Source organism: Pan troglodytes, chromosome 7 (assembly GCF_028858775.2).
Source record: "Pan troglodytes isolate AG18354 chromosome 7, NHGRI_mPanTro3-v2.0_pri, whole genome shotgun sequence".
Classification (NCBI taxonomy): Eukaryota; Metazoa; Chordata; class Mammalia; order Primates; family Hominidae; genus Pan; species Pan troglodytes.
Genome location: NC_072405.2, coordinates 12656850 through 12680974, shown reverse-complemented (window position 1 = coordinate 12680974; position 24125 = coordinate 12656850). Strand labels below are relative to the sequence as shown.

Here is a 24125-nt window from a genome sequence, read left to right as displayed (position 1 = left end):
TGAAACTATTCAGACCTTTTTCAAGCTAGGCATCTAAGAAAATCTTTGTTTATAATGACCATGGCCCAAAAAACTAAGAAATTCAAAAAGGTATTGACCGTGTGTATATGGTATATATGTATGCATATGTATAAATATATCTCAGAAGCAGAGAAAAGACTATGTGGTCTGCCACTTCCTCACCCTAGGCCCTTAGGAATTTCTAATCATTTAACTATTTTCTAGTGTGCCTGAACTCAGCCTCAGATGTGTCAGTGTGCTGTGAGCAACCCATGTGATGAAACCAAATTAGTGCCCTAGGTGAGAACCATTGGCCCATTGCCACCTTAAATTGAGATGGAGAGAAAGATTTAAAGAAAACACTCAGCTGCTCAGTTTGCATGGTGATTCCAGCACAGGAAAAAAACAAATTTAAAAGCATCTCTTTTGATCTGTGGGGAAGAAAAATAGATCCTACAATGTGTCTAGCAATAGAAGTATTACAAGAATGGAAATAAAACAGCAGTAATTTTAACTTTCATTTAGGATTTCTCTATGCTCCCATGTTGTCTTTCATTTGTATCTCTCAATAAATCTGAGTAAATACTAATACCTAGTATTAATCCTATTCACAAATAAACAAAACTAGAGTGATCTTGCCACACCCAGTAAGTGTGGGAGGCGTTTGTAGCTAGTGAGCTTCCGACCTGTATGCTGCAGAAGAGGCTGGCATCTTATGATGCCCTGGAAATAATTTCATAGTACCTGATCTTACTAATATGAGGAAAAAATATCACCTTATTTTATTTCATGCATTATTTTATGTTAGAGTTTTTATAGATTGACTTGTGATGTTCCTCAATCTTCCTTAGCCCCGTATTCTTTCAATTTATGTTCTACCTTGAACACAGGTTCAAGATCCTAAACCCTAATGCTGAGGTGGGATTACCGTGTTAAGAAGGCATTCTTCAAACCCTCAAAGCCTGTCAGCCTGTTTCAGCAGGATCTAGCAAAGAGGTGTTATCTCATCTTCCACTCACCAAGGTATCAGAATTAAAGACATTCTGTTTAATGTTATTTCAGCTAAGCTTGTTTGTCTAATATTCACCAACTAATCCTTATTGTACACATAATTTAGTTCATCATGCAATATTTAAAATGGCCAGGAAACCCTAAATTTCACATTCTTTACTGCTATACTTTTTTGTGGATTTGAAAAGCTTATGAGCCGTTTGATTGCAACTGATTTATAGAATGCAATCAAATCCAGAACTTCAAAAAAGATTGAAAGGGACTGAGTTTCTGCACCTACAAGGCTTTCAGTCAGAAGCTAAATCCTATTTAAAGACATTCCTTCTTCTGCGTGTGCCCTTATAGCCATTGTTATTTCCTCTCTGTCCTTCCTAGAAAGGTATTTGTTGACTTGTTGAATAAAAAAGCCCCATTGTTCAGTTCTAGGATCTACACAGTATACTAGGTTAACAAAAAATCCTAGCCTATAGCCTGTAACTTATAAATCAACTGAATAGCTAAGCGGCCTAAATGTTTATTTCATTTGACACCAGCACTACTTTTAGAATCTATTATGTGAAAGGAACTCTGCTATGTGTATAATTGGAGTGCATAAACACATTCTAGGAAATACTATTCAAAATCCTCAGCAAAGTTGGAAGCATCATCGTTTTAAACCATTTTATCTTGTGTGTTAACATTTTCCTTAGTTGATTGGGTTAAAATCTAATGGTCATTTATATTAATTGGCAGGTGTAACAAAGTTTGCTCTAATTCATCCTAACTAATGTAGATTCTAAATGTCAAATTATGTTAAATTAAGATTATATGTTTGCCTATATGCGTTCGGACAGGAAAACAAATCACCAATGTGATTTCTTATTCTGTTTAGATGTATTACTTATGGAATAATTGACAAGGTAGTTTATATCAGATTGTTTTCTTGTTCTTCCTAAAATAGAAATTGCATAATCATCTGACAATCATTTGTCTTTGCTCGTGGTTTCTTCCAAGTCTTAGAAAATGTTTTCCACACTTTTGGGATGACAAATTATTAAACTCTCAATGTCCATCTGAAGTCTCCTCAAATCTGATCATCCTAACAGCACTTCTTATTCAAACTGCCTTCGCTACTATTTTCTGTGCCACCAATGACAGGAAATCTTCAAGCGCTCAGTGTTGTCTTGTTGCCTACAAATATTTCATGTCTTTCCAGTGATTTAAGTGTGAGGGCAAAGGTTGTAGAAAAGCGAGTGTTTTATGTATTATTAAGTACTTAATAAATACTTGACCAATTCATTTAAAATGAGTACCTATACGGATACCCACAGTTTACTTTTATGAATTCTAGGTATTATTAACTGTAAAGAGTTATACCCTTGATTCACTTGCTGAGGTCCACATAATTATTCAGAAGCTTAAAAGGAGCCTGTGAATCTTTAAAACCTTCCATTGCACCTTCAAGATATTTATCTCCCATATAATTGATAATTTGTAATCTGAGGAAAATGGAATAAAATACTTTAAAGTTGAGAATTTACTTCAAACCAAAGACAACTTCTATCAGTTGCCCATCTTGCTCAGTGGTTAAGTTCTGCCCACAGACGGCAGGGCTGTTGACCAAGGACCACAAAGCCATTTCTTTATTCTTATACTGTCTTCCTCCACTTTGTAAGAATCATCTTGCTTACTTTTGTGCCTGTAATTTTGGTTCAATTAAGTGAATTTCAGATCGTTTACAACCTGCCTGTGTTGATACCCAAAGTCCCTCTCTGTGTTCTTGTTTCTATCTTCCACATTCTTCATGAATATTGTCTCTTTTCTGTTCATCAGAATCTACCCTCAGTAATACTCGCACCTGTGAGTAAATGTGCACGTTCATGTGAATTGAATATTAACGTACAAGAATTCTCATGTGCTGTACCAGCAATGGGAAGTCAATTTCCTATTAATGAAAAAATGGCTCAGTTATTGGTCTGTTTTTATTAAATTCTATTAAAAAAGGAATGACTCAATTATGGTTCAGCAATATCACGGTATAGTGTGCAATTGCTGAAAAGAATATGGTTGGTATGCATATACATATATAGAAATATGTACTTCAAACACGGTAATGTGAACTTATGAATAAAATGACAATACATATGGTATGATCAAAATTAGGTAAGAAAAATAAAGTGGTGTTGATAGAAATAAAAGGATTGGTAATAGCAAGATAAATATAGCTTTAAGAGTTAGAGGTGGGCTGTTTATATATTATGAAAAGATCTAGAATGACACATAATGGATGTTTGACTTTCTAATTTGGGGAGGGTTTTTGGTCAAGACAGTAATGAGAAATAACACCTTTAATTTTTACTTTATATAACATTTATTACTTATCCTTTTTAACAATAGACCTCTGCTACTTTTACTTTTTAATATAAAAGACCAATACCAAGAATTTTTTTTTCTTTTTTCTTTTTTTTTTTTTTTGAGATGGAGTCTCACCCTGTCACCCAGGCTGCAGTGCAGTGGAGCAATCTTGGCTCACTACAACCTCCACCTCTGCCTCCTGGGTTCAAACGATTCTCCCGCTTCAGCCTCCTGAGTAGTTCGGATTACAGGCATGCACCACCAACCCTGGCTAATTTTTTGTATTTTTAGTAGAGACAGGGTTTCTCTAGAGACAGGGTTGACCAGGCTGGTCTCAATCTCCTGACCTCATGATCAGCCTGCCTCAGCCTCCCGAAGTGTTGGGATTACAGGCGTGAGCCCCCGCTCCAGGCAGAAACATTAATGTTCTTGAAAGACCTATACAAATCTCTCAAAATCTCCAGTGGCCTCCTCCTCATTCTTCTCTATTTAACTCCACTTTTCAACCACCAGCACTCAATTTAAGCACAAAACTATTCTTATGAATATTTTAAGAAGTGTAGTGACATTTAAACATAATAGTTTTTTTACCATTTTTTCTCACTATATATATGCTGTATTTTCTTTGCATCCTTAAGGAGGCTTTTGTTCAATGCTTCTCAGTAACTAAGGTGTCAAATTGAGAAAAGTAAACAAGACTGGATACATTTCTATACTAGGAATGCCCAGAAACGAACATAAGAAAGAAGCGGCCAGGCACGGTGGCTCATGCTGGTAATCCCAGCACTTCGGGAGGCCGAGGTGGGCAGATCACGAGGTCAAGAGATTGAGACCACCTGGCCAACATGGTGAAACCCCGTCTCTACTAAAAATATAAAAATTAGCTGGGCATGGTGGCGCATGCCTGTGGTCCCAGCTACTCAGGAGGCTGAGGCAGGAGAATCGTTTGAACCCTGGAGGCGGACGTTGCAGTGAGCCGAGAGTGAGCACTGATCCCGCCACTGCACTCCAGCCTGGGTGACAGCATGAGACTCCATCTCAAAAAAAAAAAAAAAAAAAAAAAAAAAAAAAAAAAGGAAGAAAGAAGCAATGTTTATCTCAGTGTCTTCCTTTTCCAGTTGGCTTCCTCCCGTGCCTGCTTTTCAACAGAGTCATAAGCGGAGCTCGCCATTGCCTAGGGGAGCAGAGTGCTTTGACTTTGTTCTGTTTTTTCTCAAACAGTTACCATTCAATAGAAAAGCAAAATATGTAGACTTTTATACTATTTTATTAATGCATCAAACAAAAACGGACATAATCTGATTGGAATTGTAGTCAAAGAAAAACAAAAAGTGGATTACTCTAATGACAATTCACCTAAGATGCATTTGGGAAACTCAAGCTGTTTCTGGAAAACCTCTGTAGAGCTTGTCTAGAGCCTTCTATTTGCTAATTAAAAAATAAATTCTGCTGGCGATAAACTTTCTAAAGGAGGAAAATAAACCAGGAAATGCAAAGCTGTTTAAAATGTGAAATACACTTGGAAATCCAGTTTAATGAAGAATCTAATAAAAATCCAAACGCTACGGCCCTGCTTGAAACCAAAATTGGTGCATAATCCTGATGCCTGCTCCCAAAGGTTTCCAATAAAAGCTATGCCTTTGCTTGGTTCTTATAATAAGTCACCATTTTCACTGAATACTCCCAATTCTCCTGAAGAGATCTACGGCCCTATGAACTCAGACTGGCCTTTTTCCAGTAAATTCTTCCATCACCTATGAGAAATAAGTTTTTAAAAAGAAAACTTTTATGGAAGTTTTGTGTAGGTCCAGCATTTCCTGCTCATTTTTATGATCACTAATTTTATCAGAATTCAGTGATGTCATTTATTCAGTAATCCACCCATTTCCACTCGTCTTTTTACAGCGTATTTCATTGCTCTAGGACATACTAATGCCTCACCAGACTTTTGCAGTTCCTAACAAGCGGTCTTTCTGTTCTTGTTTTCACATAAATCTTCATGGTAGAACTTCAAACTTATTGCTCCCCATTGCAAAATTACCCCTGCTTCTCACGCCCCAGCCCACGATCACCTGTGCCACACATTACCACGCTATACCTTTCATGTACTGTAAGCACCACTTCCATGTACTGCCATCTCGGTACCTTGCTTTCATTCTTTACCCCATTGGAGTATCTTCTGCTGACTTCACAGTTTAAACATATTCATCCTCCATCACCCACTCAAAAGCAACTCAGAAGGACTTCCAATTCCAGGGAAATTCTCTCTCCCTTCTCCTTCCCATCACTTCTTCTGAACTTGTCTAATTAAAATGTTAAACATCCTGTCTTGATTACCATTATTTATCTACATACTTTTTCTTAGCATATAAATTTTCCCAAGTGCAGGATTCATGCCTGCTATATTTTCGAATTCCTGGCCATGCCAAGAAGTGCTCAACAGTTATTGCTCAACTTAAGAAATTAAAAAAAAGACTGTGTAAATAAACACCTTTAATGTTATAACGGTGCATTTTAAAAGGATGATGTTTTAAGAATCCGTAACCCGTTGCCTATGTGGCATCATTCTAATTTGCCAGTTGTGAGATTGAAATAGAATTATCTGACTTTCCCAAGATTATATGGAAATGGAGCTAATATTTGAATTGTTTTGAAAACAGTTTGTACTGAATCCCTTAAAGCGTAAATTCTGTAATGCATTAATCTGTTGGTGATCCTAAACACATCTCACTGATGTTGCAGTGGCCTCAGATTTCTGAGACAGGCCGATGTTATTTTATCCTTCTATATGATAGGAGAGACTTCCTCTTTTCTTGCCAACAATTCATAACCTTTCATCCACTTATACTTTTAAAAATATAATTTGGGTCCTGTGCAAATATAGCACACACAGAATGTTCTTCCTAAACTATTCCGCAATATAAATTTAATCATTAAACCATTAAAACCATCGTGTTCTTTCTTAAGTTAAATTAACTTTCTCTGTCCCTCTACGGCCCTCTCTATCTTCTGCCTTTCCTGTCCTTCTCCCTTTTAGAGTTGCCCATTTAGATTAAAATATGCATGACAAGAGTAATACCTTAGTAAGGATTCAACTCAGTGACTCTTACTGAACAAACAATGTTGTAACACATTCTGCTAACAAAGCGATAAACAAAACAATTTCTGTCCTCATGGGTGATAGGATGTGAAAAGTGTTACAATGAGCCAGCAGAGAAGCATGCTGGGACAGCCATTCATTCTGCCACCCAGGATGTGAGGGAGCTTCTAAGAGGTATTGATAAAGGAACAGGGCCTTCCATTGCTCTTTTCTAGGTGGGCAGCCTACGGGAAAGGGGATTTACAACAGCGGAAAGGTGCAGTAAAAGTGCTGTGGTTAACGCGAACCACATGCTCCCAGAACAGCCTGTGGTAAGTATCCTTTCAATAATTAATCTTCCATTTCACATTATTCTGGTGCACCAGCTGATCTTGCTGGAGGGCAGTGTGCACATAGAGGAGGAGAATGGCGGGAGAGGAGATGTGGTAAATGGTAAGAAGGAAGCAGCAGGCATCATGACAAATCTGGACTAGGAAAAAGGAGAGGCTGTCAGGGAATGCAAGGGAGAAGGGGCAGGCAAGACTGGCCCCAGTGACAATGATTTTATTCTCCATCACAAAGGAAGCCAATGACAGCAAATGAAATATAGGAAAAAATTTGCATGGCAATGCTTTGGAACCCCTTAGAAATCTCAGACTTAGTAATGTCAGTTTTTTTATTTGCAATATTTCAAAAACTCTTGGAAGTATTGAAACTTGAATCCCATAGGATATGCCAGTTTTTTTAACCACAATTATTTCAACTATGTGGCTAGACACGTGTATCATTATACATTATTAAATCTTTAAAATGGAGAGATGAATAACTCCTTATTAACCCATCTGCTAAAACAGGAAATGTTCCTCAACAGAAAGTTCTTCGAGTGAAGGATAAGATAAAAGGTCTTTAATGTCATAAAAGTTGTAGACCATTGATTCAGAGTGTACAGTGAAAAAGATGAAAACCAAGGAAAATGGCAAAGAATAAAAATAAAAAGGCCAGGGAAATACAAGGCTGACTGAGGGAAACAGCGTCTTATAATGACGATTTTTTGGACAAAAAGAAAATGACATTTTCTTTAGTGAACATGGTGTCCCAAGGCTCTTAGGGCACACTGAGGTTTGTTTCACCAGTTCTATGACCTTGAGCCAGTTCTTTAGGCTCAAAACCTCAGTTCCAGGTCGGCTAAGTGAACACACCAGGCCATCTGCATCTGGGGGACCACAAACCAAGATGACATTTGAAAAGAACCCAGGACCATGATGCAGGCATAATAGAACCTCAGCAAATGCTGGGCCAGAGACTCTGAAGCAGTTGCTAGACAGCCTCCTACCAGGAATGATGCAGAAAATCTCCATCCACCCATCCCGCATCAAGTGGGACGGAATGAGCTAACAATAAAGGAAATCTACCTGCTAGGGCAGAATAAAATCCTCCAAGGACCCCAACCATTGAAAATAATGAGCCACTAAAGTGCTTTGCTTGGAAAGGGGGAAGCCTGTAAGTCTTTCATTTTCATGGACTTTAAACAGAGAGCAATCAAAAAGCAGTAGCTTTGTAAAGTTGCCTCAATCCCGGCTCTTGCCTGCAGGTTTAGCTCCAGCAGCTCTACATATATTGACAATTGTTTTTAAAAATGAGTTTGCAGCCTGGTGCAAAAGGAAGATGGTATGAATAATATTACAGCCAGGGACCTATGGAGAGCAATGCACTTTCGACGGCTTTGTTGTTTAACTTCTACCAAAGCATCTCTATTTTCAGGGCTGACAGCTCCATTTCCACAGTCTCTGGCTGTGAGTGGAGAGCACATGAAATTGCTGTAGATCGACACCTTGCTCGCAAGGAAGGCAGCGGCATGCAGGGGTCCTCACCAGGAGAAGGGTGAGGAAGGGGGATAGATTTGCCGAGAACCCTTTGCTCCTTGCTTACTTTCAAAATAAAACTTAATTCCCTTCTCCCAAATTGCCTTAAAAAGTTTACATTTTGAAATTCATATGCACTGAATTTGAAGACATCAACAAGAGCTACTTCCCAACCCTCCTTGCCACCTGTTGTAGCTGTCTCCCTGTCAGGGCCTCATTCAGGAACTGCTTCTCTTTCCTCACAGTTTGAGCCGGAGATGGGCTTGTCAGGAATGGAAATAGAGCTTCCTGCGATGCATGAAAGTAGATGCTGGACTGCACGGATCTCACAGCTTTGCAGAGAGCAATGGCATTCTCTTTCCAAATGCATAAATTAGAACAGCTGCACTAAGTCTGCAAAACTGAGCTCTTGTATTCCAGTACAGCCCAGAGAGCATATTTCTTAAATCACTTAAAGATTCCATAGAATTTAAGGCAGGCCTCTCTGTCTTTTGGGAGAAGTGCAGATGATACAGGAATTAGGGTATACATCATCTTTTGCCTCCTTGGCGGGGAAAAGCCACTGCCCCAATGCTGCCCAAGATGTTCTTACTAAATCAGCATGAGTGTGTTCCCACTTCTCCAAAACAAAACAAAACAAAAAAACAGACTAAAAATAACTTTCATCCTAGACAGAAGAGAAAATGTCCAGGGTCTCAGTTGTAGAAAAAAAAGGCAGCATGATGCTCGAAAGGGACATGGATAGCAAGCAGGCCACGTGTACTTACAGAGCCTTCTGCAGAGCAGGTGCTCAGCACAGCCAGTCATTTCTGCAAGTCAATCTCACCTGTGCCATGGACATCTTCACAAAGTAATAACAAGAGCTACATTCATGAAACCTTCCTATATTCTTTAAGAACTCGGCATGCATTAACTCAGAGAACCCTTAACCCCTTTCCCATTTGCCTTAAGAAATGAGCACTGGCAGTGAGCTGCACATTTTTTTTTTTTCCTAAATGGGATATAGGTTAAAACAGTCTGTTGAGGGAAATAGTCGTATTATCCTCATTTTACATACTGAGAGATTATGTAAGAGCCCAGGGTCTCAGGACCCATAAGTGCAGGAGAAGTCTGGCTCTTGGGTCCAGACTCCTCACTTCCAAACTGCATCAATAACATGGATAAAGTCAGGAGTGACAGATGAACTGTGGCAAGGAAATGCAGTCTATGGATTTGATGTCTGTGCTCTCACCAACTGGAACATTATCTTTCTTGATCTTTTAATGCTCAGCATTTAGCACAGTAGCCAGTCAATGGTGGGTGGTGAACAAGCATGTGTTGCATGAATCAGCGGGAAGAGGGCCCTTGGTGATAGCACTGTTGATGAAGAGCCAGAATCAGTGAAATATGTGAAAGGCTCCCTGTGGACTCTTCACAATCCTAGGACACTGTTGGACGAGTACAGAGAATCTCGGCCTACTAGTAGAGTGATTTAAACACCCCCAAAATAATTCAACCAACTCAATGTCAGCTGACTTAACATTGCGGTCCCAAAATACATATCTTATTAGCAAATGACCTAAAATATTTATACACACACACACACACACACACAGAATACTTCTGTGAGTATTCTGTATGCCCAATAAACAATGCATGATGTTAAGCTTGCCTATAATCTATATATCTCTATAGCATCTATCTACCTATTATCTATCATCTATATGTCTGTCTACCTAACATCTATTACCTATCTGTATCATCAATATGCCTACCTGTCTATCATTTATGATCTGTCTGGCTATTTGTGTATCTTTCTCGGGACAGAGAGTGGCAGGTACATTTATTACCATGTGCTGAATCTCCATTGTGCCCTGGGTAGCACATGTTAATACTATTCTATATTAATACTGTGAAAAACAACAGTGAGATATTTAGAAAAATAACTTCATATATCTGAAAATTAGAATATTGGCATTTGGAATTTTTGGCTGGGTGATCGAAAGAAGGTTGACTTGCTTTGGAGCACGTTCTACAAATATGTGTCAAGTGATTAAAGATTATTGTCAATTGGTGAATCTCTTTTCGGGAAGTATTTTAGTTATTTTATTATTGCACAAAATAATGTATAAATCTTCGATACAGGCTGTTATAAACTGTAAGCCAAAATAACATACCTAAGATGTGTCCAGTGGTTAATTACAAATTAATGCTACTAAAAATAAGAAATTAGTCACTAAAAGTCAACTCTGTGTTACTATAGAATCGACTAAAAATGGAAAGAACACGAGTATCGAATTGTTGGGAAGTGAATACAAATTAGATGACAACTGTTCATGTCCCTCCATTTCCTCTCACATCCAAGGAGGGCAGTATTCTTGACCTCTACTTCCCAGAAACGGTAAGGAGATTAATTAGCACCTGTGAAGGTTTTATACTATCTTGGCTCAGAGAAAAGTAATGGTGCCTTATTCTTCGAGTATTGTTTCATTTGAATCATAAATAGGGAAACTTATTTTTTTAACTAAAAGTATAACTTCTAAAAATTACTGAATTCAAGCAGGATTAAAAAACGACTCTACTGGGTTTTCCACACTATCAAAGACTTCTTTTGTCTTAACTATTACTCTGGAGAATGTCAGATGCAACATGGTTTCCTTTTTGTACAAAGGGAAAACATATTGAAGCATGATTTTAAAAGAATTTCAGAAGGAGCTGTAATACAAAGTCACATCGAACATTGAGCACTGATATTATTCTTTAGAGAGTTGATGTCTAGGCTAATGCACTGTGACCCCAGGATTTGTTTTCAAGTTAGGTCAATGGTTCTCAAACTTTAACAATAGGATATTTCAAATAACCCAGAAAGACAGATCCCCAGGGAAGTACCTGACGATTATTTCCAAATTCTTGACTAACCTGGGGCTTTCTCTCCCTTGGACTGCTGGATGTCTCCTGCTGCTCAGGTGATGTGATTGCCCACAAGGTCCTGACGAGTCCTCTGTAAACAAAATTCAAAGAAGAGGACTGGCTCAACACACCTGGCACAACTCACCTGCAGGGCCTATCAAACTGAGTTCCTGATTCAGTAAACCCGGGGAGGGGACTGACGATTTGAATTTCTAACAAGCTCCAGGTGAACTGCTCTCTGAAGATCAGAATTTGAGAAAGACTAAATTAGCCACTTCAGTGGTTTCCAAACTGGAGTCTTTTATTTACCCAGAGAATTTTTTGTTGGTTTAAATGCAGATTCCCAAGTCTAGCCTGAGTTTACAGAATCAACATTTCCAGGGTGCAAGACTTAATCATTTGCACTGCTTTTAAGCTCACCAAGTATATCAGTCCATTTTGTATATCAGTCCATTTTGATACTGCTATGAAGAACTGCCCGCAACTAGGTAATTTATGAAGGAAAGAGGTTTAATGGACTCACAGTTCAACATGGCTGGGGAGGCCTCAAGAAAAGCAGTCACAGCAGAAAAGGAAGCAACACACCGTCCTCACAAGGAACAGGAAAGGAAAGCACCCAGTGAAGGGGGAAGAGCCTCTTATACAATCATCAGATCTCGTGAGAACTCACTCACTAGCAACTTGCCAGGAAACCGCCTCCATGATTCAATTACTTCCACCTGGTCTCTCCCTTGATATGTGGGAATTATGAGGAAGGCAATTCAAGATGAAATATTGGGTGGAGACACAGCCAAACATCACCTTGGGGCACAGGCTTAAAAACAGGTGAGTCAAACCATGCTATTTAGAGATATTGAACCCCATAGCCAAGGGCTGAATCAACTCTTACATTTGGTTTATGCCTTCAGAATCTCAGCCATACTTATCTGTGGTCACTTCCTGCTTTGCTATGCTTGCTAGTGATGTTGCCATTTGGGGTGCTGTAATTTCCTAGAATACTGCAATATTCATCCTTACAGAAAAGACCTTTCATTTGTTCTGTGAGGCACCCAAGGCACAGAAGAGGCAGAGTAGCACGGGATCTGTTTAAAAGTGCAGACCCTGAAATTAGGCTACCTGGGTTGCACCTGGCTACCACTTATCAGCTGTGCCAACCTTGGGCAAAGCTTGTAAAACTCTCTAAGTCCTACAGTTTTCTCATCTGTGAGATGTGGGTAATAGTGCCCTCCCAAGAAGACTTGTATAAGGATTAAATTAGTTAAAATCTACAAAGTGTCTAGAGTAGAGCCTGGGTCTATTTTGTGGTATGGACTTTCTTTCTTTTTTTTCTAATGTACGATTGGAGGCTATTGGTTAAGAGATTTTAGCTCTGCTAAAACCTTTCAAATAGAATTTTGTTAAAGTAGATTATATTCTTTCAAAGTGTGTTGAAAAATAGCTGGCATTCAAATAAAGGGCAGGAAATCTATGAATCAGGGTATTTTGGATGCTGTACATGATTGATGAGAAAACAATAGGACATTTCAAATAACCCAGAAAGACAGAACCCCAGGGAAGTGCCTGAGGATTATTTCCAAATCCTTGGCTAACCTGGGGCTTTCTCTCCCTTGCACTGCTGGATGTCTCCTGCTGCTTAGGTGATGTGATTGCCCACAAGATCCTGATGAGTCCTCTAAACAAAATCCAAAGAAGAGGATTGGCTCAACACATAAAGAATTGGTTGCTCCACACATTGTTTGATTTTACGACTTTAGAGAGGAAAATACTTCCATGAAACTTAATTGCTGCTTATAAGTTTCATTTGCTTGTACCTTCTATATGCCTTTTAAAACACAGACAATAGGCTAGGCATGGTGGCTCATGCCTGTAATCCCAACACTTTGGGAGACTGAGGCGGGTGGATCATGAGGTCAGAAGATCGAGAACATCCTGGCCCACATGGTGAAACACCGTGTCTACTAAAATACAAAAAATTAGGCTGGTGTGGTGGCAGGCACCTGTAGTCTGAGACTCGGGAGGCTGAGGCAGAGGAATTGCTTGAACCCAAGAGGCAAATGTTGCAGTCAGTGGAGATCGTGCCATTGCACTCCAGCCTGACAAACAGAGCAAGACTCTATCTCAAAAAAAAAAAAAATACTAATAAGAAACACAATATCAGTAATTATGATTTTTAAATAAAAGCTTATCTTTCAGTAAGTCTTTATCCCCATGGATAGATTTATAAAGTTCTTTCAGAATCTGAGATTATTGAACTTTGCGTGTCCTAGCAAGGTCCAAAAAAGAGTGAAAAGGCCTTTCATTTGCTCTCTCCGTGGGGCACCCAAAGCACAAAAGAGGCAGAGGAGCACAGGATCTGTTTAAAAGTGCAGACCCTGGAATTAGGCTACCTGTGTTGAATCTGGTAGCCTAATGTGGGTTATCATATGTGTACACATATGATAAAATGTTTTATATATGTCTATCCTATATACAAAACAATTCAAATAAGTTCATATATATGTATATGTGTACATATACATACAGACCCATATATACATACACATACACGTATGTATATACATACACATACATGTGTATGTATATACATATATACACATGTGTGCACATCCATATATATATATACACACATATACACACGATACACATATGTTATATATATATGTGTATCGTATATACATATAGAACATTTTAAATAAATTCAGTACCTCAGTCTGAAACACAAAATCATATTAGGTAGCATAGCTTTATATGTGTGTGTGTGTATAAATATATACCTCAAACTGAAGTACTGAATTGTTTAAATGATTACTAAACCTAATCATCAAAAATGAAGTTATTGGCCGGGTGCGGTGGCTTATGCCTATAATCCCAGCGCAGCACTTTGGGAGGCTGAGGTGGGCAGATCTCGAGGTCAGGAGTTCGAGAACAGCCTGGCCAATACAGTGAAACCCCATCTCTACTAAAAGTACAAAAATTAGCCGGGCATGGTGGTGCACGTCTATAGTCCCAGCTATTCGGGAGGCTGAGAAAGGAGAATCTCTTGAACCTGGGAGGCAGAGGTTGCAGTGAGCCAAGATCATGCCACTGCACTCCAGCTTGGGCAACAGAGCGAGACTTCATCTCAAAAAAAAAAAATTATTTCCAAAATGATGAATATCAAAAAAGCCATAAACTACTCTCCAAACCTACTGAAAAAATTCCTCGGTAATTGTCCATCTATGATGTGGGAATCTTGTATCTCAAAGCTGTTACTTAAACTAAAGAATAAATATACCATCATTTGAAGATAAATACTTCCTAGGAGCACTAGGATATTGATTCATCAGTTTCAAACAGCTTATCATATAATGAACTCATAAGAACTAACTATAACCATGAGGAGCAGTAACAACCTTGTCAGAGGAAACGAACAGAGTGCCCTCCGTGGAGGTGAGCCTTCTGTGGTGGATTTCAAGGTGAGCATGAAAACAATAATGCTAAGATGCTCGTAAAGACCAGATAAAATCTTTTAAATTATATATAGAACAACTTTAAATACATATTTGATATACCTATATAGAAGACACAATTTTCATAGAATTGTATATAACTGTATACAATATTAACCAAGATTCATTTTTGAAAACAGCTACTGCCATCATTTTCTCTTTCTCACAATTTTATTTATATAGTTTGCTTAAATAAGTAACGTGCCTTTAATAATTTTAAGAAGCGTGCAACAAATAAATGATACACAGACATGGTGTTATTGAGGCTGACAGGAAAAGTGGATGTGGGACCACTATAAACAGAAACCACAGTCAACAGAGAAGTGGTCGGTGCCGGTCCCAGGGGCTATGATGCTCTCTGATACATGGCAGGTTTCATGGTCACAGAATAAAGACGTCCCCACTCTATTGTTCATTATTTTATTCATTAACCTAATGTGTGGACAGATGATATGAACCCTGCTCCTGCCCTCCCTCCTACTGAGTCCTCGCTGTCTCAGTGCCATGCCTCTGAGAGCTGTGGCCATTGTGGACAAATTGCATGTACCCTGCTCACAGTAAACACACCACGTTGACTAAGACAAATCCTTCCAGATTCTCCCACTCGCTGTAATCTAGTGCAGTTGGTTTGATGGCGGAGGCCTTCAATGTATGGTAGGACTCAAGGGAGTGACCTAGACTACCTGGGTGTACAAGCAGCCACGTCCGTCTGGCCGACTGAAGAGCAGGCACGATGGAGCCTACCTGTGAGCCGGGGCGGCCGGTTATATGAGTCCTCCTGTGACTGCATTGGCTCCTCTTGCTGACATTGACAAGAAAACTCCAGAGTAGATAACCAGCTCGTCACACTTTCCTCATTCCCTATTTTTACGCATTTCGTGAAACCTCTTTTGACCTAAAATGATGGCCTTAGCCTTCAAAATGCCTCGGACCAAGGCTTAAAATGTGAGTGACTTCTGCCCACCATTGCACCTGCACCTTTTCAGGAAACTGCCCCAGAAAAGCACAGTCACATTTACAGGCATCATTTCTTACTGGGCACCACAAAGACAGCCACGGAGTTGATCTTTTCCTCCTGCGATGAGATCTCTGGGACTCACATTGTTTCTCTCTTTGATGGACGATGGCCCAAAGCACATGCTGTGAACAGGCTCTCGAAAAGGGAAACAGGCAACAGGGAGCGACATTGCTAAGGAGGCCAGCGCTAGAGAGCCTGTGCTGCAGAGGAAGGACCTTCCATTGGGACAAATGCAGGGCATACAAGGGACTGTGAGTGCTGTGGTACCTCTGTGAATGGCTGCCATGTGCTACGGGTGAGCCAGAATGGCTAACTGAAAAGTATTCAGCTGCATGGATGGTACTCGTAAAGGGGAAATCAAAAGTGTGGGGCAAATGAAGGGTTGATAGCACTGAAAATTTCAAGGTCTTTGTTTTTCCTGAGAGCACTTTCTGTCAATTCTCCCAACAACGACCTGGGTTCTAACGGGCTCTCTCATAGAATCTTCCAGTATGACTCTGACTTCAGGAACACTTTGGCAACTGTTTTTCAAAGCTTCACAAGGAAATGCATAATTTAGTTTATTATTAATTCCTGTGCATGCATGTGTGTGTGTGAATATGTTTTAAAAGGAATGATTGGCTGCAATGGAGAGGTGGGGCTTTGCCAAACAAACAAAGAAACAAACAAAAACCCAGAAAAACCCTAAGTTAAAATCCATGTAAATAGGGACATTTAAAAAACATACAGTATAGACATTATCTTAGTCATCAAAAGAAGAAATTTGCAGTGTGGCCCTTCTAGCCTTGAAGGACCAGACTCAGAGCCAAGAGAGACAGACAGCTGTCCTAGCTATGATAGCCTGACTCTGTAATATATTCTCCTTCCCATCACTTTGTGTCTATCCTGGCACTTTTTTTCCTAAACAGTTACAGTTTCAAGTGATATAATTCTCCAGAGTACATTGCCGTGTCCTTTATATTTTGTGATCATTGATCTTTGCTATAAAACTATACTGTTTGAGTGTAAAGTTTGTAAGCTTTAATAATAGACTTTTCACTTTCAGTCCACAGGATACCATCACTGAGCTGGAATACAACATGGGGCATCTGAAAAGAAGAACCAAAATAGATGCCTGGTCTTCAACTAAATTACCTGTTCATCTTTTTCCAGGAAACCTTGGAACACCAAGGAATCAGCAGTCAAACAAGCTCAGTCTCTCAGAACACATGTGGGGGAATTGAGTATTTCAACTTTTAGGTAGACAGTTTCTACAAGCTAAATAGTGGAACAAAAGGAGCCAAATAAAGAAGTTATAAAACACGTGCATATTTAGCCCCTACTTTTTTATTAAACTAAGACTTTTTATTCACATATCAATTGATTAGTTTATTTATTATTATTCATTTATTAGTGAGTATTTTTCACACTCGGAAAAAATTAAAGCAATTGTCTTCAAGTGTAGAAAACTAAATAGTCATTGTATATCTGTTCCTAATTATCAAGCTACTTCTCTGAATCTCACTTCAAACTTCATTAAAATTAAGAGATTTATCTAGAGGACATCTAGATAATTGGAAGATTACTTCCAATTCAAATATTTTGTGAGTTGATGACAATAATGTTGTAGCCATATGTCTAATCTATCTATCTATCTATCTATCTATCTATCTATCTATTTATCTATCCATCTATCATCTATCTTTCCTTCTCTCTAAATCTTTATCCTGTCTTATTTTACACACACACATAGATCCTCAACATACAAATTTAGGGCCTCAAAACCAATTTCTGAAAACACATTGCTTTTTCATTTTCTAGAACCGTAGTGTTTTTGTATCATTTTCTGTCTCATCAATATTTATATTGGTCGACTCCACTGGCTGAGATAAATTTTTATCTAGAGGGAATGTATGGATATCTCCGTGGAAAGAGAACAGCATTATCTGATGTTGTCTTCTTAAAAATCTTCCGTCTCAGTACTGAGCATATTACCACAGGGAAAGGTTATTGGAGACAGCACATGAGGTGTGGTTTTATCCTTGCGATTTCAGTTTGTGTTGTCTAGATGGTCATCATCTTTTACTCTACTGCTAAAATCTCCATACTTCATGTCATTATTATTTAGTAATTAATATTTAGTGAGGTACTTAGGTATAAGACACTTTACAGACTATAAAGACAAGCAAAATTTTCTCGCTTTTATTATTATTATTTTTTTAAATTTCCCACAGAACTTGCTAGTTATTTGCTACTTAGGGAAAATTGCTGGCACATTTACTCTTTAAACAATAAGTAAAGGAAGGATTTCTTAAGAGAAACTCTGTGTACTTTTTGGACAGTCAAAAGTGCTACATCTCATAATACCCTTGTCTCCTAAATAAAGGGTTCAGATTAGATGCTAAGATTTCACTTACAGTTGGAGGTCTCTGTGGCATCTTAAGTGAGGGTTTCATGCCTCTGAGTGCCAGATGAAAGTGTGCAGAGGACCAAGATGAGGACCTGATTGAAAAGGTGGTTGAGACACAAGAGAGGCGAATGCACTCCTAGGAAGCTCTTACATACCAAGTCAGCACTGGGGGATGTGGGAGGGGAAGCATGAAATTTAAGGTGGAGAAATTTTGGCAATTCAACCCCCAAGTGCCACCGAGCGCTCCTGGCTGGCAGAAACAGCCCTTCCCACTGCACAAAGAAGAAAGGCTCCCAAGGTTTGGAGACCATGTGCATGCGAGAATCTCACCTCAAGCAGGTGCATCATAATTGCTTTCTTGCTCACCTCAAACCTCATCCCCAACAAAGCTTTTTAGCCCCAGGACAAAAACCTGAGTCAGGGGAGTACAGCCTTATTTCAGGAAGAAACTGCTTTCATGGCAACAGGATAAATATACGTGGTTAATATGGATTGGGATATAAACTGGGGGGAGATACACAGAAGTGAGCAAAGTGGAAGACTAAGCAGAAGAGGATGTTCAAAGAGGGCAGACTCACCCATGATTTGGGATTTAATGGGATGTCAGGAATCCCTGGAGTTGGCCCTAAGTATGTCAGGGAGCATTCTAAAGTGTGATTTAATGGTGGCCGATAATAGAAGTACACCTGCCAGAATTTTCATAGTATATTGGTGAAGGAGGGGCCAGAAGGCTGGAGGCAGGAAAGCTAGAGTGCATGTATAGTGTGCATCCCTGAGGATGAGGATGAGGATGCACCCATGAGGGACAGCTCCAGCATCATCGTAACAATTTACTGATTGTCCTCTGCCAGCCAGAAATGGCAGAGCTATGGCCATCAGAGTGAGACCCCATGGTCACTGGAGATCACAGGGTTACAGAAAAGCAGAGGTCAGGACAACCCTCTACCTTCAGAAGCAAAGTCAGTATAACTGCGGCAATAGCAGCAAGACTAGAGTGGAAATCTGAGTGTCTATTTGCGGCAATGAATCATAGACCATGATATTCCTAGGAATCAGACAGATGAGCAAACAGCTGACTAAGGGGCCACATGATTCTCTTAATCTATATAGAAAGCTAATACACAGAAACCACTGCCATGCAAAGTTGCTCCTTGAGGAAGGACTGTGCAAACCCATAAACATTCTTCTGATCCTTCTCTAAAGAGAGACACAGGTATTCTCCAGGCTATCTCTGCAACGGGCAAAGTGAATGATCCAGACCTCTCAAGGTTTGGTTTCAAATAGGGTCTGAGCTGATACTGATAATTGAAGACCTAAAACACCACCATCTACCACAGGTGAGTCTAGGAGCTCAGAGAAGCCAGGTGAAGGAAGGGAAAGAATTTTGGCCTCAACTGATGTCGCACTGGATCCAAGCGGCTCCCTGTGCCAATGTGTGGAGTGGAAGTCATCTTTTTCTTATCACACCCAATGACCCATTTTCAGTATTGGCTCTTCTTGATGCCCTAATCTAGCATTCTGCTGATTAGTGTTCCCAGGAGAGGGGAAGACACATGCCACAGAATACAGTGTGAATCCCACTAAAGTGGAAGCTACATCTACCTCATGGCAAAGGATCCGTGAGTGAAAAGGCAGTTGCTCCACTGGCTGGAATGTTGACCCTAATGACCGTGAAGAGGTCGGGTGGCCAGTATGGAGGAGGCTGGCAGGGGAAAGGATGGCACGGAAGCCTCTTCGCACCTCCATGGCCCGGCAGTAACTGTTTTAGGAAAAATATAGCAATTAAAATACAGCAAAAGGAGATAACCCAAGTGTTTAGACCTTCATCAATCATGATCTGGGTCTTCTCACCAGGCAATGAACCAGACAGGCCACAGTGAGGGTAAGGGAAGCCTGACATGAGTAATAAAGGGGAGAGAAGATGAATGTCCCTTATGTCTTCAACCCAACCACATTAGTGGGGCCTGAGGCTTGGTCACTAATTTGTGAGCTGAAGCCTTACAGGAGATAACAACTAGACATGAGGTTCAGGGAGAGAAGAGCCCATTACTTGACTGTGACTTTCCCCCCCACTCAGGAAAGAAGTGAAGGTGCACTCATTCCCACAGGAGAAAAGAAGGAGGACGCATATCATAGGATGCAAGACAAAAAGATGACAATGGAACATCAAAGAGAATTACCGTGAGTGGACTCTGTGGGACACCAACTCTGTATGACTTCTCAGAACCTGTCTACACCTTCTCTTCCAACCCTCCTCCCAGACTTCACCATGGCCGTGACCACCCATGCCCTGTCTTGTTTCTCAAGCAGTGACACACACCGAGCCCTATGTGCACAAAGCCACTCTTCACTTCTGGTCTTGGAAGGCCTGGGAACCTAATTTCTGGCTCCCTCCATGTCTGCCTTGGGAGGAAGTTACACAATCCAGAAGTGCAGGGGGGCCAGCGTCCATAGTGGGGAAGCTCAACCAGTGCCAGGCAGACTCATAAACCCCCTCTGGAGATGGCTCCAAGGCATAGTTTCTCCTTACACATCTTCCTTAACATGTTCCATATGTTGTGCAACCAAGACTACTCAGCCCCCTGCTGTCTCTATTGATAGCAGAGCATGCATTCCTGGCTGGTGCAGCAAAGTGTTCTCTCTGGATGGCTTTCCATCTCCATTGCCCGCTCTCCCTCACCTCCACTTCCCTTGCCTTCAGCCTTTCAAATAGACTGTCAGCATTTCAATCTGTGCCTCAGGTTCTACTTTCTAGAAAATCTTGGCTAAAACAGTGAACTGAAAATGCGGTATATCATAAAAATATGATTAAATGACTGGTAATACTGTGACAAGTATTAATAAAATATGGGGAGACACTAGAAAGGCTTACAGCATCTAGGAAAGGAAAACCCCTTGATGCTGAGACTGTGAGCATTGGAAACAACTTTGGAAGTTGCCAAGATCAACTTCTGCATTTTAGAGATGAGAAAGTTGAAGCTCAGAATAATCTCTTAACTTTCCCAGGGTTACATAAGCGCACAATAGCACAGCTGAGACTATAACCCATGTCTCAGGAGTCTTAAATCAGAATGTAGTCTACTGCATCATTTTGTGTACAGCAAGGATTGGTTAAATTCCTTCAGTATTCCCAAGAGGGTCGTTTCCAGAAGCTGGTTATTTGAACCTCAACATCCCCGAAGAAGATATGGATATCTTATCAGGCTATAATATTAATGGAAATGCCTTAGACAATACTGGGATGTCTGCATGGACCTAACCATGAGGAATAATGATGTTTATAATTATCATTATCTTTACTGTTCCCAATGTAATTCCCATGCTTGTAATTCCACATGTTTCACAGAGTGCATTCACAGATGAATTCCCACTTTCAGTACATAAACAAATTTATATTTATGGCTTGTAAGTCAGCTTAGCATCTCTCTGTTCCCCAGAGCCTAACTACCTCTGGGTAAATGGTCAAAATTGCATTTCTAGAGCTACAAGTTTTAGTATCCCAGGTCCTAGACCATTTTGAGTAATTCCTACGGCCCAGCTTAATTTCTGCACAGTCTGATAGCCTCTGCACTCAAGATTACTGTAGGGAAATTACTGCTTCAAAGCACCCACGAGTACGCTCGTAGGCTAAAAATGAATGAAACATTCACAAATTTCTAACATTCTTCCAGAGAGTTATGTCCACAGAGTGGGAATCTGAATTAGGATGATGTTCTATAACCTTACATAACATCAGTGACGCTCAGTTATCCCATTCCTAAAATGAAGGCTTGCAACAGATGATCTCTGAGGACTGTTGACTCTCCAACATTCTGTGATTCGTTATGGCTTTCTTCTTAATGTATTTTTCCCTTTCTTGTTTTCTTAAGTTCGGTCTTCCAAACTTTTTATTACTGCCATTTACGGATTTATTTTTTTAAATAACAATACTCTGTTCTTCTTTCAAGATATATTGAAAAATTTAATTAACTTTCATGAAATATTTTGCTATGAGCTGCAGGAGGAGACTAGGCTACTTACACCACCATGGTATCGCAGGTGCCTTTCACTGTAGTGTGTGGGGATTTGGTGCAAGACCCTCCCCACCTTGTATGGAAGTGATGCAGCTTGTTAAAATGTAGGGCTCTCGAGGTGTATGCTTTGCTCTCAGCTGTTACATAATGCATGAGCACAGTATATTAATAGGAGCAATTTGGTAAGTCTAACCAAAACAAAAGAAAATGTACTTAATCATAGGAATACTTGCAATTCAGCTATATTTTTCATAACTGTTGGAATGTCTCTGTGTATTTTTGGTTTACACAAAATAGACTGATTGCACTCTTAATGCACTCTTAAAAGTTTATTCATGTGCTGTTCTTAGGAAAGAGGAAGAGAATAAACAGGAGGATACAATTAGATATTAAGAGCAAAGCAGAAAGAGCAAGAGCAAGATAATTAAACGCAGTGATTCGCCTAGCAGCATTTGATTCCATTCTCTTAGGCAAAAGAAATAAAAAAAAAAAAGAAGAAAAGGAGGGAGGGAGAAAGAAAGGGAGGGAAGGAGGGAGGAAGGAAATGCAGAGCACATAGGTAACAATGGCATTAAAATATACTTCTATCATATTTAGTCCTCAGTGGAAATACAGAGCAGGCACAAAGATCTCATATTTATAGTTAAAGTAGATACCAGAAAGTGTGGCCCACAAAGACATTTGGCAAAGGGAAGCCTGGAATTTGTCATCTTTCTCCGTGTGACTTTTCAAATCCCAACTTCTAGATGCCTTGTGACTCTGTTGCCCTCCACTTAACAAAATTTACCCACTAAAGTAAATTTACCTGTTCCAGTGCCCTATCCTCCACTAAAGTTCATATTCCCTTTGGGCATTAATGATGCCTTCACGTAGAAGTAAAGCACAATCATGTGCATTTATGGGAGAAACATGTTCCAGTCAATGGCATCCTGATGAACGGTGAAAGCTTATTTTGGAAAAGGGGAAACTGTTTTTGGCGTTAGCTCCTCGTCCAGCAGGACAGGAAAAGAATGTGCTCAGCATCTTGGCATCCTAATTCTGAAACAGTGTCAATCCCTGGTTCAGACTGATCTTGTTTTAGAGTTTCAATGTTTCCACTTCAAAAGTTATGGGAGCTTGCTACAGAGAAATCAATTCTCAGACAGATTACAAGGTTTTTCAAACCTGACCTTCCAGTTATCAGCACTCATTTTTAGACGACACATGCTACTATCAGTTTCTTGGTTGACCCCATGGTCTTGATAACTATGATGGTATGTTGATTTTAGAGACCAGAACTAATGAAGGGATTGCAGATAAACACAACACACTGGATTTTAATTTATAGAAAACAAACAAACATTGAGACTGGTCAGTAAGGAGTGAGGTTTGTTCTTGAAACTGGAAACTTGTGATTAGAGGAAATATTGAGAGAGACATTGAAATATTACAAAAGATGCACTTTTATGGCCCATTTCAAGTGGAATTTCCTGCAGTCTTTTCCCTCTTTGCACACTTGCAGGCTTGTCTCTGTCTTCTGAACCGTGACGGGTCATCCCTCCCTTCTCCTTTCCTCAGACACTGGGGACCCCCGATGACATCCCTGTCTTCTACATTCCAAATTGTGAAAGAGAGCATCAGGAGGCACCTTAATTACTTTCTCTATGCCAGTTCCCTTGGCATACAAAATAATCCTCTCCTCATTTCTTCCCATCCCTCTGAATATTCTGTTACCGTACATTAAACGCAGACGTGTCTCCCAGCTCCACTCTCGGTCTTCACCAATACCCATTCTCTACTCTTCCGCATGGTCATACCACTGCCATGTTTCAGGTGGGGATACAGAGGCTGTTACTCTAGATTGAAAACTCAGGCTCAACATCTCCCACACCGCCGAGTTATCATCCTCTGAAGCTTATTATTATTTATTTATTGGAGGTTGAAGGCATTTACCAGGCTAGAAAACTCCATGTCAACTCTTTTCCATCATTCCTCACCACCCACATTCAATCTGTCTACAGTTTCCATGATCTACTGCTATGCGTTCTCACTTTTGTCTCTTT

The 24125-nt window shown here is 39.9% G+C and overlaps 1 long non-coding RNA gene across 1 annotated transcript; it reads left to right on the top strand.

The window, feature by feature from the left end:
• Positions 1-6524: 6524 nt before the first annotated feature.
• On the top strand, positions 6525-17038 carry LOC107976479 (uncharacterized). Its single transcript, XR_001720521.3, has 3 exons — positions 6525-6756; positions 10529-10666; positions 16727-17038. It is a non-coding gene; the product is annotated as an uncharacterized LOC107976479 (long non-coding RNA).
• The last annotated feature ends 7087 nt before the right edge of the window (positions 17039-24125 follow it).